Below are 14174 nucleotides of genomic sequence, written 5' to 3'. Positions count from 1 at the left end.
CGCGAGATATACGTAGGAGGGAGCAATATACTGCTTGACTCTTCGATGAAGGTATGCTCTCGAAACTTCAACAAAAGCCCGTACCGAGCTACTGAGCGTCTCTCCTGCAGAGTCTTCCACTGGAGTTTATCTATCATCTCCGTATCGCTTTCGCGATTACTAAATGATCCTGTAACGAAGCGCGCTGCTCTCCGTTGGATCTTCTCTATCTCTTCTATCAACCCTATCTGGTACGGATTCCACACTGCTGAGCAGTATTCAAGCAGTGGGCGAACAAGCGTACTGTAACCTACTTCCTGTGTTTTCGGATTGCATTTCCTCAGGATTCTTCCAATGAATCTGTCTGGCATCTGCGTTACCAACGATCAACTTTATATGATCATTCCATTTTAAATCACTCCTAATGCGTACTCCCGGATAATTTATGGAATTAACTGCTTCCAGTTGCTGACCTGCTATTTTGTAGCTAAATGATAAGGGAACTATCTTTCTATGTACTCGCAGCACATTACACTTGTCTACATTGAGATTCAATTGCCATTCCCTGCACCATGCGTCAATTCGCTGCAGATCCTCCTGCATTTCATTACAATTTTCCATTGTTACAACCTCTCGATACACCACAGCATCATCTGCAAAAAGCCTCAGTCATCCACAAGGTCATTTATGTATATTGTGAATAGCAACGGTCCTGTGACACTCCCCTGCGGCACACCTGAAATCACTCTTACTTCGGAGGACTTCTCTCCATTGAGAATGACATGCTGCGTTCTGTTATCTAGGAACTCTTCAATCCAATCACACAATTGGTCTGATAGTCCATATGCTCTTACTTTGTTCATTAAACTTCTGTGGGGAACTGTATCGAACGCCTTGCGGAAGTCAAGGAACACGGCATCTACCTGGGAACCCGTGTCTATGGCCCTCTAAGTCTCGTGAACGAATAGCGCGGGCTGGATTTCACACGATCGTCTTTTTCTAAATCCATGCTGATTCCTACAGAGTAGATTCCTAGTCTCCAGGAAAGTCATTATACTCGAACATAATACGTGTTCCAAAAGTCTACAATGTGGAATGCACACTACAGAGCTTCTGGCTCGTAGCTGTCCTAGAAGTAACCGACTTATAACAGTTCGTTGTGTCATTGTGGTGCCAACTGCTGGTCAGATTGCTGCTGCAGATGCAGTACGATGCACCAGAGCCATATGCTGAACACGATATTCTTCCGTCTCGATAGTACCGCGTGGAGCCTGGTACATTCTCGTGACCACCGCTGCCAGCAATCACGTACAGTGGCTTCATTCCTGCCAAATCTTTCTGCAGTATTGCAGAAGGACCATCCAGTTCCTTGTAGCTGTATCACATGACCTCGTTCGAAGTGAGTGAGGAGTCTTTGTCGCCTTAAAAGCGTTGTTGACTAAGATCAATTCACCACGTAACTATCACTCACGACCGTTACAGCGTGTATTTAAGGCAAACCTGATTTACATCTGCGTAGTGGTACTACTAACGCCACTCTCATACGGTTGGCGCAAAATTTGAGTAGACATCGTCTTCCAGATGTAGAAACATGCCCACCACCTTTCGTTTTTAACGCACAACTCCTCCTTGTTGTTGCGATTACTTCAGAGTGCTCAACTTTGTTGGATTATTGAGTAATATCTGGTCTTAGTAAGGATAATGGCCTGAGAAAGATTGTGAACTTGCGTTCTAGACGGAGATTAACTCATTCCGCATAGGTAAGTTAAATCCGAGATAGACGACCATGATTTTTTCAAAAGACAGTTTCACAACCTCTTACACAAGAACAACCCGAATCTTTCCATAAACTGCCTTTTCAATTCATGAAAAACAAAAGCCGATCTCGTTTACAAAGATATACCAAATTTCATAGTAGTTACAAAATTCTTAAAAAATATGCAAGACTTGACCATCTTACCCGAGTATCGTGGTTAGATGGGCAGACATGTAAGGGATAGATAGCCATCGCACAAAGAACTTTAAAATAAAACAGATAATTATAAAAAAACTTGTAACACTTTAAACTTGTTTTATCGAATATCTTCATGTAAAAAATATTTTATAAATATTTTAACTGTCGCTATATATATATATATATATATATATATATATATATATATATATATATATATATATATATATATATAAATTATAAGAGGAACTATGTGTAAAAAGCATTTTACAACTCTTGAATTTTTTAACATATTTATTAACTTGTTCGAATATGCTTGTTTTATATAGAAAATAATGATAAATCGTCTCAACTCTGCAGTTACTTGAATTAGAACCAAGCTTAATTCGTGAAAAACTATGTTTACTTTATAGGCTTAGATTTTTTTTTTTTAAATTGCATTACTACATCGATGGTACACACAAACATGTGACGTGCAGGATCCATGTAACCAACACTCACACCTGACACACTGAGTCCAGTCACAGGTTTTATCTGTTTTCGAGCAGTCGTCCCCACATCCAGTACACTCCTTCTCTCCTCCAATAAGTTCGCCACTTAACTCTTCCTTGTAGTGAACGTCATCTGACGAGTCTGAACTGTTGAAGCACCTTTAACCTTCCTGATCCGAGCTTTCTTCACTAGTTTTATTTTCCAATAGTTATTTTTCCTTTTGTATCAAATTTCAATTTTAACTTTTTAATATTTCCTTTTCACGTCAGGTTTGTAGCTTTAATTTTTCTAGGCGTAAGTGTGTTTGTTTGAGATTCGAGTCTAGCAGACAAAGGTGAAATATTATTCAGAATTTTTGTAGGGGTGACTGGGCTCAATTCATTTGAATTGACATGCCAAAAAGGCCTATCGTCTGGTCTTGTAGAAGGTTCTAGTAGAGGTGACGTTGCTCTTCTTTCAGGGGATTTTTGCTCCAATTTGTCTGCTGAAGTAGAGTCTATGGATCTAGTAGTGGATTGCGGCTTGGGTAGTAGAGCTCTTTCAGTGGATTTCTGGCCAGATGATTCGATGATATGTGCTCTAATAGGGGAACATGCCAAACGTGACAAGGTTCTTTCGTGGAGTGTTCGGCTAGATACGTTGATTTTTTCATTTCCTGTAAATATATCTGTATCTTTCTAAAAGCATAGCCTGGAAGTACATCCGAATTAAACAGGTAAATTCGCGTTGCTTTGAATCACAGAGCCGGACGAGGTGGCCGAGCGGTTCTTCGTGCATGAATGTGTGTGACATCCTTAGGTTAGTTAGGTTTAAGTAGTTCGAAGTTCTAGGGGACTGATGACCTCAGATGTTGAGTCCCATAGTGCTTAGAGCAATTTTGAATCCAGAGACGGGGTTCCATGGCGTTCCAGCTTTTCCTCAACAATCTTGTAGTAGCTCGCCAAATTACAATCTTCCTAGCTTCCAATGTGGGTAATTCCTGTGCCATTAGCCGCGCGCTCTTAGGCGCCTTGCCATGGTTCGCGCGGCTTCCCCCGTCAGAGGTTCGAGGCCTGCCTCGGGCGTGTGTGTGTGTGTGTGTGTGTGTGTGTGTGTGTGAGAGAGAGAGAGAGAGAGAGAGAGAGAGAGAGAGAGAGAGAGAGAGAGTTGTCCTTAGCGTAAGTTTAAGTTATATTAAGTAGTGTATAAGCCTGGGGACCAATGACGTCAGCAGTTTGGTCCCATAGGAACTTACCACAAATTTCCTTTGCCATTTTTCAACGGCACTGTAAAAATAAAGATTTAAAGATTTGAAGACGGATCAGCTCAGTACATTATTTAATATATAACACGTTTATGGGATAGCCATCTATGCGGTGATGGTATGGCCGTCTCTCCTGATTAGCCGGGAGAGGCGCCCATAGCGTGTCATCAAACGTGGAGGACGTAAACCCAAACAAAACCTTTCTTACCGGTCTGCAGTTGGACCGAAACAACTTTAAAACTTAAGTTGCCGTCGCTAGTCACAGTCAAACGTATGTTTAAAGTGACAGGTTTTGAGATACTACATAATTTCGTGGTACATTGAGAACTAAAATAATGGAACTTACGAAGGTTACCAAGAAAGTAATGCACCGCATTTTTTTCTTCAACAGTTCTTTACTGAACATAATGAGAATTACACACAGGAAAGAATGGTGTTTTATCTACACCAACTATTTTCCTACGTAATATCCATCCCGTTCTATGGCGTCCCTCCAGCGCGAAACAAGGGCGTGTATGCCCTGTCGGTAGCAAGCCTTGTCCTGGTGGCGGGGCCAGTGCTTCACTGTCTGAATCACCTCCTCATCGTCCTCAAAATGTCCTGCACGTATGGCATCCTTTAATGGCACAAACAACTGGACGTCCGAGGGGGCTAGATCAGGTGTGACAGCCGTGGATGGTCTCCCCCACTGCTGCAAATAGTGGAGCTGCGCCGAACCGCCTTCTTATGACCTCACCCTCCGTGCCAAGCGACTAACTGAACGTCTGTCGACAGCAGATGCTCCATAGACTTTGCACAGGTGTTTGTGGATATTACCCACAGTTACTTTCTCTGCAGTGAGATATTCAATGACGGCACGTTGCTTCTAACATAAATCACCTACAGACGCCATTTTGAAACTCTCCTGCAGCTACTCTGTCTGTCGGAAGTGACGGAAACTTGGTGCGATCACTCAGGAGACTTCAAATAATACTTACGTAACTTCCTGGCAGATTAAAACTGTGTGCCGGACCGAGACTCGAACTCGGGACCTTTGCCTTTCGCGGGCAAGTGCTCTACCAACTGAGCTATCCAAGCACGACTCACGCCCCGTCCTCACAGCTTTAATTCCGCCAGTACCTCGTCTCCTACCTTCCAAACTTCACAGAAGCTCTCCCGCGAACCTTGCAGAACTAGCACTCCTGGAAGAAAGGATATTGCGGAGACATGGCTTAGCCACAGCCCAGGGGATGTTTCCAGAATGAGATTTTCACTCAGAGATTCTCGCAGGAGAGCTTCTGTAAAATTTGTAAGGTAGGAGGCGAGGTACTGGCAGAAGTAAAGCTGTGAGGACGGGGCGTGAGTCGTGCTTGGGTAGCTCATTTGGATTGCCGGCGCGGTAGCTCAACGTGTTCGGTCAGAGGGTTAGCTGCCCTCTGTAATAAAAAAACTGAGTTAATAGTTCAACAACGAACTTAAAAGGGTGTCTTACGACGTCCGCCCCGGTCAGATGCAACGAACAAAAACGAACAAAAGAGCACTTGCCCGCGAAAGGCAAAGGTCCCGAGCTCGAGTCTTGGTCCGGCACACAGTTTTAATCTGCCAGGAAGTTTCATATCAGCGCACACTCAGCTGTAGAGTGAAAATTTCATTCTAAATACTTACGCAACGTTTTGCATTCGTAGAATTGTTTTCGGCTGAGAGAAAAATGGGGTGAATTACTTTCCGAGCAACCCTAGTACTTACTTTTAGTTGAAATAGAGCGTCATCCGGAGCATCGACAGTCAGTCACGTTACTAACTAGAAATTGACCGACAGTGATGTACAGCAGATTATGGAAGCCGTCTATCCGGGGATTACCGTACAAGTAGGTAAAGTAGACGCGTACTAACCGAGGACTTGGAGACAGTCGCACGGTACACAGCTGGGACATTACCTCGCAGAATGAGGCGCTGCTGCGTCTCAAAGAAACGCTGCGGCTGGGAGGCTGAGGTGGGGCGCCGTGCGAATTACTCGGAGATAAACACGCGGCGGCGGCGGCGGCGGCAGGCGGCTCCCCGCCGGCCGGACAGCTGCGTCCTCGCCCGTCGCCGCCGCCGCCGCCGCCGCCGCCTCTTTTTAATGCCCGCTGGAGGTCCTCTCGCGGCCTGGCCATTAGAGCCGTAATTGATTTAGATGGCGGCGGGCGAACACGCGCCAGCTTCCCGCTACGCGCCACTCCGGCTCGTCTCTATCAGGTAATGGATCCATTAAACAGAGCGCCTCTCCCGAGAATCCATCTCGGCCGGAAGTAATTCCGACTTGTTTCTGTTATTATTTTCCTTTTTGCCCCGCTCCTCCAGCTGCACATCCCTGTCTCGCGCCGCACCCCCTGCCTCACCCCCGCTTCTGTTGTCTGCCCGGCGCCCGTAGCGGGCCCGCCGGCCGCTGCGAGGAAGCGCCCCGGGCGGGAACCTTATTCAGGTCTAAATCGCGTCTCCTCCAGGCTGCAGGGCCCTTTTGTGTCTGGCGAGGCTCCAGCTCCAGACCCAGCTCGCTCCCGACGGATCCTGCAGCACACTCGGCACAGTGGCTGCGCTTTACGCTTTCACTCGCAGCGCCGCTGTGGTAGGTACTCGTGTACAGCAGGCGTCGGGCAGGTGACACGTAACCACAGTTGGTCAGGGGAAGTCGTTCAAATGGACAGCCGTCAGACGAGATACCAGTGTTCGTCCCCAGTGCATACGCCCCGAGTCTGTGCCCGTTTCAAAACCTACTGTCGTTTGCCGGAAACGAGTACTCCACTGTATGGGAACTGCGCTTTTAGCCCGCTGTGCGATCCACTTGTGTACGTGTCTTTCCGTAATCAAGGTACTGAAGTGCTGATTTTAAAATTACTTGCGTATTTGAAACATGTCGTGCTTGCACAATCTTCCACAGCGCACGGTATGCAGGCAATTTCCGTAATAAAACTCTAGCAGGAAGGCAGAATCATCGGATAGGAAGATTCTGCAGTAATGACACATTTTTAATACACTGCTGGCCATTAAAATTGCTACACTAAGAAGAAATGCAGACGATAAACGGGTATTCATTGGACAAATATGTTATACCACAACTAACATGTGATTACATTTTCACGCAATTTGGGTGCATAGATCCTGAGAAATCAGTACGCAGAACAACCACCTCTGGCCGTAATAACGGCCTTGATTCGCCTGGGCATTGAATCAAACAAGAGCTTGGATGGCGTGTACAGGTACAGCTGCCCATGCAGCTCCAACACGATGCCACAGTTCATCATGAGTAGTGACTGGCGTATTGTGACGAGCCAGTTGCTCGGCCACTATTGACCAGACGTTTTCAGTTGGCGAGAGATCTGGAGAATGTGCTGGCCAGGGCAGCAGTCGAACATTTTCTGTATCCAGAAAGGCCAGACAGGACCTGCAACATGCGGTCGTGCATTATCCTACTGAAATGTACGGTTTCGCAGGGATCGAATGAAGGGTAGAGCCACGGGTTGTAACACATCTGAAATGTAACGTCCACTGTGCAAAGTGCCGTCAGTGCGAACAAGAGGTGACCGAGACGTGTAACCAATGGCACCCCATACCATCACGCCGGGTGATACGTCACTATGGCGATGACGAATAAACGCTTCCAATGTGCGTTCACCGCGATGTCGCCAAACACGGATACGACTATCATGATCCTGTAAACAGAACGTGGATTCATCCGAAAAAATGACGTTTTGCCATTCGTGCATCCAGGTTCGTCGTTGAGTACACCATCGCAGGCGCTCCTGTCTGTGATGCAGCGTCATGGGTAACCGCAGCCATGGTCTCCGAGCTGATAGTCCATGATGCTGAAAACGTCGTCGAACTGTTTGTGCAGATGGTTGTTGTCTTGCAAACGTCCCCATCTGTTGCCTCAGGGATCGAGACGTGGCTGCACGAACCGTTACAGCTATGCGGATAAGATGCCTGTCATGTCGACTGCTAGTGATACGAGGCCGTTGGGATCCAGCACGGCGTTCCGTATTACCCTCCTGAACCCACCGATTCCATATTCTGCTAACAGTCATTGGATCTCGACCAACACGAGCAGCAATGTCGCGATACGATAAACCGCAATCGCGATAGGCTACAATCAGACCTTTATCAAAGTCGGAAACGTGATGGTACGCATTTCTCTTCCTTACACGAGGCATCACAACAACGTTTCACCAGGCAGCGTCGGTCAACTGCTGTTTGTGTATCAGAAATCTGTTAGAAACTTTCCTCGTGTCAACACGTTGTAGGTGTCGCCGGCGGCGCCAACCTTGTGTGAATGCTCTTAGAAGCTAATCATTTGCATATCACAGCATCTTCTTCCTGTCGGTTAAATTTCGCGTCTGTAGCACGTCATCTTCGTGGTGTAGCAATTTTAATGGCCAGTTGTGTATCTATACTTATATCAGTATAGTTCGCTATTAACTGTTTGGCAGAGGAGTCATCAAACTTTCAAGCTAGCTCCCATCCGTTGCACTCTTAAACGTCGTTGACAGAGCTATTGGTTTCTTTCCGTCAGAGCTACTGCGTCACTGAAATGAGCTATTCACGTTTTTCTACAGAACTTGGATGAGTGTGGTACGATGAAACCTTCAGGTTCGATTCAATTTTCTCGCAACGACATCCTTGTATAAAACATTCTCAGGTTACTTGCCGCGTCGGATACTGGAAAAATCTCCAGCTTCCGGCGAAATCCTCCGTCGTCGTCTCCAGCAACAACTGACTGCCGTGGCTGGTTAGTATTGATCATTTGTAATCAATACATGGCTCATGATAAGCCTACATCATCCTCACGCCACGCTGCCAGACATGGTTCCCATGTCTGCAATGCTGCACACCACTGCTCTAGTAGTTTACACCATTAGACTGTGAAAAATTTGGCGGTATACAGACCGCAGACGTCCCTATCGCTGCCGTCTTAAGGTTTGAAACCAGCATATGAGTCACATGACGGATTGCAAAGAGCAAAGTTTCTGTCACTGCGCACTGTGAGAATTGGAGACGTCAGTTACATATTTTTCTGATGTATAGGAGAAACTAAATACTATTTTCAATCGTTCAACATCTTTTTATGTAATATTACTAGGGGACTTCAGGAAACAAATTAAACACGTCATTCCACGCAAATACCATTCCGCAACAAGAGTGGCGCATTGTTGTAAGAGACTACGTGTCTCTCCCGAGTTTCCTGCAGTCGCAGTTACGGTGTGGTGCGAGTAATCATGCTGTGCGAGTAATAGCTAAATCATGCTGTGCTAGTGAAATGGCACGGCTACTGGAAATGTACACGAAACTTTAACTATTTGGGACGGTACGTCGAAATCGGACACAGATTCTCCGTAAAATTCTGTCGATGCAATGCAGCTTCCAGTCGTAGAGAAATTATGACAACAACGTGATGAAGACAGCACAGCGGACGTGTGGGAGACGCTGATCAGGAAGGAACGCCGCCGAGATCGACCGCAGACGATAATGTCCAGGTAATTGACCAACTGATTCGCAGCAAACGCAGGTTACACGACGTCCACACAGCGGTGTCCGAATGGCTTCCTGTCCAAGAAGCGGACTTTTGTCGTGAATGTTTTGACTGTTGTTTACAAAGACTTCCTGGGTATGTTGAAAAATAGTCCCATGTATCTGTCTGAGTTTGAAGTGTAGTGCAGCATTCACTAACAGTTAGTTGGCCCTGCAGTAATAGTGTGTAACTCCCTTTTTGAAGTCCCCTCGTACGCATGTAATAGGGTATAGTTTACCTAATCTCACCGAAATCCCCGATGGTAAGGCAATAGCTATCACGTTTCAAATCGGCAAGTTGAAAAACTAGCAAACAGTTTGAAACACCGTATTGGCAGCTCTTTCTTTTTATAAACCGCAGCATTACAGTTCTTCAGGGAGTTCCTGTAGTCGTTGCGGTACGAGTAACTTAATTCTCTGCTTAAACTGGAGTATTTTCGACAAAATAGCGTTTGTTTTATGACTTATGCTTCATCCAGCACATATACCGAAACAGTATCGTGATGAGAATTATAACATAATACTGAGGCACAAAAGAGACCGACCAGGCACAGAAGAGACCCAACATTCGTGTACTCGCCAAGTGCTGAGGCGCATTGCAGGGAAGTACGCATGTGCATTTGTCAAATACCGTAAGCTGAACTACTGACAGCTGCCTCAAAGGAGAGTCAGTGTGATGTTACACGAGCCTGCAATCGTCTGTACGGCACTTCCTGTCCGTTCAATGTAGCTCGGGTGTAATTGATTGCTGATGAAACACAAGGCACGAGAGTCGTTCAATATATAGTGCACTACTTTACTGTTTTTTTTTTTTTTTTTTTTTTTTTACAGCCGTTAATAAACACTGCCTGGCAAACAAGCGAAGCACCCTGGTGGGGAAAGGTAATGAGGATGTGTAATGTTATATCAGTGATTGGAAATCAATCCAAATGTATGAAGAATTTGGCAGCATAAGTCCGCCTATAAGTATGACGTTGCACGCTCTCCGTCCTGGGACCGAGTGTGGTTAACACACTGGACACGCGTTGGGGAGGACGACGACGGTTGAAATCCCCGTCCAGCCATCCTGATTGAGGTTTCTAGTTATTTCCCAAAATCGCTGTAGCCAAATGTCAGGCACATGCCCTTGAAAGGGAACGGCTGATTTCATTCGTGTTCCTTGATACACTCCGAGTTTGTGCTCTGTCTCTGATGACCTCGATGTCGACGGAGCATAAACATTAAGTTTCGTTCCTTCCTTCTGATCTGGACGGATCCCTCGACTTGGTTGGCAAGGTTCTCATAAAGCCGTAGATCCTTTCCTGACGCAAGCTTGCCTACAACTGTTTCAGCTGGTCCTTGATATTCAGCATACTGGCAAGGGCGCCACACATTCTCTATCAGGAACAGATCTGAGAATCGGTATGCACGACCCATCAGTCTGGCACTACTCATCGCAGTCCTCAACCTTAATCGGGTCATTTCCAGACAATGTTTAGTATGAGAGTCAGCTCTCAGAACAATCTTGACAGAAGGGCTTCATCGACAGGATTCATTTCATTACTGACGAAACTTACAGACTCATTGTTTTAGGCAGCCGCGGGCGAAGACCACAAAGTGCACTACCATACGACCCAGTGTTGCGCAACCGCGAGTCATGGGCCGCGAATCACAGAAATGGACCGGGGGGGCCTGATACAAAGAGCATCCCAGGTTGCCAGGCGTATTCACGCGCTACTGTTTGCAAGACCATCGATAACACTGAATTCAATACCGGTGCGAAGGAGAAAAGTAAGGGCATTGCTTCACATGCTGTCCTCGATGGTCCTTGTGATTTTGCAGGTTATGGTTTGAATTTTTCCCTTGTAAGGGATGATAAATTTAATCATGGTACTGGATGGCTTACCGTGGCTATTGTTCATTGTGAAGGTATTTAGGGTATTGGTGACCTTGAAAGTTTTTAATAAGCGTCACGTTACCGGAGTATCTTAATATCACCCAGACAATTCCTAGAAACATGTGCCATGTGTGGACTAGCAGTGTCCTGTCGAAAAATGTCTCCACATAACTGACGAATGAGACGTAACACATAAGAATGCAAGATCGTAGCTCCCTCAGTCACAGCCAGCCATTACCTGAACTCGTACCAGGTGGCTCCCCACGTAGCGACGCCAGGAGGAACACCGTTGTGCCTCACAAAAACGTTGGGAGAGTGGAACGTCTCCCTTGACCACAGCCATACTTTCAGACTATGTTCGTCTGGGCTAGTGCAGACCCGCAATTGAATTACTGAAGACAATGCGACGGCATTCATCAGCAGTCCATGATTCACGGTGACAGCACCACTCCGAACGCAGCAGTCTGTGTTGGCAGCCCACGCCTGGGACGGTAATTCCGTAGTCCGGCTGCTGCTAGTGTCCGACTGACGAACGGTGTGGAATGACACACAGCGTTGCAGAGTGTCCTTTACTTGTTGTCGGATGACAGATACACAGATGTGAAAGAGTTTCGATGTGCTGGGCGAACAATGTGGCGATACTCTGTTGTGATCCTTACAGGTAGTTGACTAGAACATTGACGACGAGTATTCATTCGCTCACGATGCCAAACAACCAAACGTCATTCTAGTATCACACCAGAATGCGCCCCAAATGTTGATACTGCTTGATTCCGTCAATCAGCAAAATCGTGACCCAGCATGAGGCCGCTTTCAAATTTTGCCTTAGCCTAGTACATAGCATCTCCTTGTCCTCAACATCTGACGTTGCCACGTATATACTCAACCAGGCCCACTAAGAACTGAGAATACTAATGCATTGTGGTAACCATTCAACCTGCCAATGAAAAAAAATCAATGCTCTACTTACCCGACGATGGCGTGTATGTGTATGTACTTGCACTGATATCCGATAGTGTCTTCTAGCTGCTTCACTGTTTTTGTCTGGCAGCTTATATACAGGGTGAGTCACCTAACATTACCGCTGGATATATTTCGTAAACCACATCAAATACTGACGAATCGATTCCACAGACCGAACGTGAGGAGAGGGGCTAGTGTAATTGGTTAATACAAACCATAAAAAAATGCACGGAAGTATGTTTTTTAACACAAACCTAGGTTTTTTTTAAATGGAACCCCGTTAGTTTTGTTAGCACATCTGAACATATAAACAAATATGTAATCAGTGCCGTATATATATATATATATATATATATATATATATATATATATATATATATATATATATATATATATATATATATATGAAAACGTCGTTTTACGCCTCCAAATTTGATATTTCTTCTGCACTTGAACCATTAAAATGGCGTTTTCTCAAGACATTCGTTACAAGCAACGTGCTGTAATGAGTTATTTGTCCCAGAGAAAGAAACCGTGGCGTACATCCATAAAAGTTTGTATGCAGTGTACGGTAGTGGTGCAGTTGATACGAGGACTGTTGGGTGCTGTGTAAAGAGAGACAGTGTCAGGAAATGCAGGAACGCTCCATGATCTTCCACGTTCGGGCCGTCCTGTCACAGCCACCGCTCCCTACATAGTGAATTACGCGACTGGCATTGTCCTTGTAGACCGGGGCATCACAAATCCACACGTGCGTCTACAGCTATCCGTGAACATTGCAACTGCCTGTGCTTTGACACTGTCTAAGATATTCAAAGTTGTCCTCAGGATGGGCCCCCTGAATGCTCGCAATAGACCACGAGATCCAAAGAAAACCTGTTTCATGTAATTTGTTGGAGTAGTATGAGGCCAGTGGGGAGGTATTTCTCCCACAAATGGTAACTTTTGACGACAGCTGGTTCATCACTTTGAAATCACCAAAACTAAAGAAGACAGAGCCCAGTGGCGGCAAAGTCATATTTATTGTGACCAAACGAAACTGCTTTCGTCCGGACGCACTTCTTTGCCACAGGATTGCTGGTTAATTTACAGCTGTTTCTAACTAGCAAAGCATCACTTGATACACTGGTCTCTTGCAGTACAATGTGTGGTGTCACCGCCAGACACCACACTTGCTAGGTGGTAGCTTTAAATCGGCCGCTGTCCATTAGTACATGTCGGACACGCGTGTCGCCACAGTCAGTATTTGCAGACCGAGCGCCACCACACGGCAGGTCTAGAGAGACGGACTAGCACTCGCCCCAGTTGTACGACGACTTTGCTAGCGACTACACTGACGAAGCCTTTCTCTCATTTGCCGAGAGACAGTTAGAATAGCCTTCAGCTAAGTCCATGGCTACGACCTAGCAAGGCGCCATTAGCCTTACAGTGCTTGTAATTAAAGTCTCATTTGTATCGTCAAGAGCGATGTACCACAATGATGGATTAAAGATAAGTATTATACAAGCTACGTATTTTTCTTTATAGCATTAATTACGTATCATGTTCCAGAAATCACGCCAGTCGGCGTGAGTTGACGCGTGCCCTTTCGGTATCTCCGCCTTGTGTCTAGACTGTCTTGTCTAGACACAACACAATGTTCAACGCTTACTACAGTACACTCTCATCAGAAACTCTGACAACTCATTGGTCCAATACTATGATATAGATTCCTTCAGATAAGATCATGAACTGGGGCAGAACTCTTTCCAACGCGGCTCTATATTGACCTCAGTGCGACGGTGCTGCAGTGCTGAGAAGAGAGATGTGGTCTTCAGGAACGCCTCCAAATCGTCATTGCGGATAGCAGCGAGACCTTGTTAACGTCTCTGCTATCGATATGTGTTGCCGACTTTCGTGTGGTACCGTTGTCTCTGGACGATAACACAATAATGTCAATCTTTTGGGATAGTGATGAAATTATTCTCGTTGAATGTGTTGCCGACAGTGTTTAGTTTTAGTTGAGAGCTATATTTGAAGACTTAGAACGTACTCAAGAAGCGTTTCCAGCTTGTTTGGTCGGACAAGAATCCAAAAGAATTCTTGCTCCAGCAAGACAATGTACTTCCACAGATAAGTCTGAGAACCCAGGAATACATGGCCAAA

At 45.7% G+C, this 14174-nt stretch overlaps 1 protein-coding gene and 1 non-coding gene across 2 annotated transcripts in view; one reads left to right on the top strand and one right to left on the bottom strand.

Moving 5' to 3' along the window:
- Positions 1–14174, top strand: part of LOC126094626 (FAM172 family protein homolog CG10038) — a 272864-nt gene that overhangs the window by 193434 nt on the left and 65256 nt on the right. The window lies entirely within an intron of this gene.
- On the bottom strand, positions 4672–4746 carry Trnas-cga (transfer RNA serine (anticodon CGA)). The gene has a single exon. It is a non-coding gene; the product is annotated as a tRNA-Ser (tRNA).

Source organism: Schistocerca cancellata, chromosome 8, assembly GCF_023864275.1.
Source record: "Schistocerca cancellata isolate TAMUIC-IGC-003103 chromosome 8, iqSchCanc2.1, whole genome shotgun sequence".
NCBI lineage: Eukaryota > Metazoa > Arthropoda > Insecta > Orthoptera > Acrididae > Schistocerca > Schistocerca cancellata.
The sequence above is the reverse complement of the archived record's forward strand: the minus strand, read 5'-3'. Positions and strand labels throughout refer to the sequence as shown.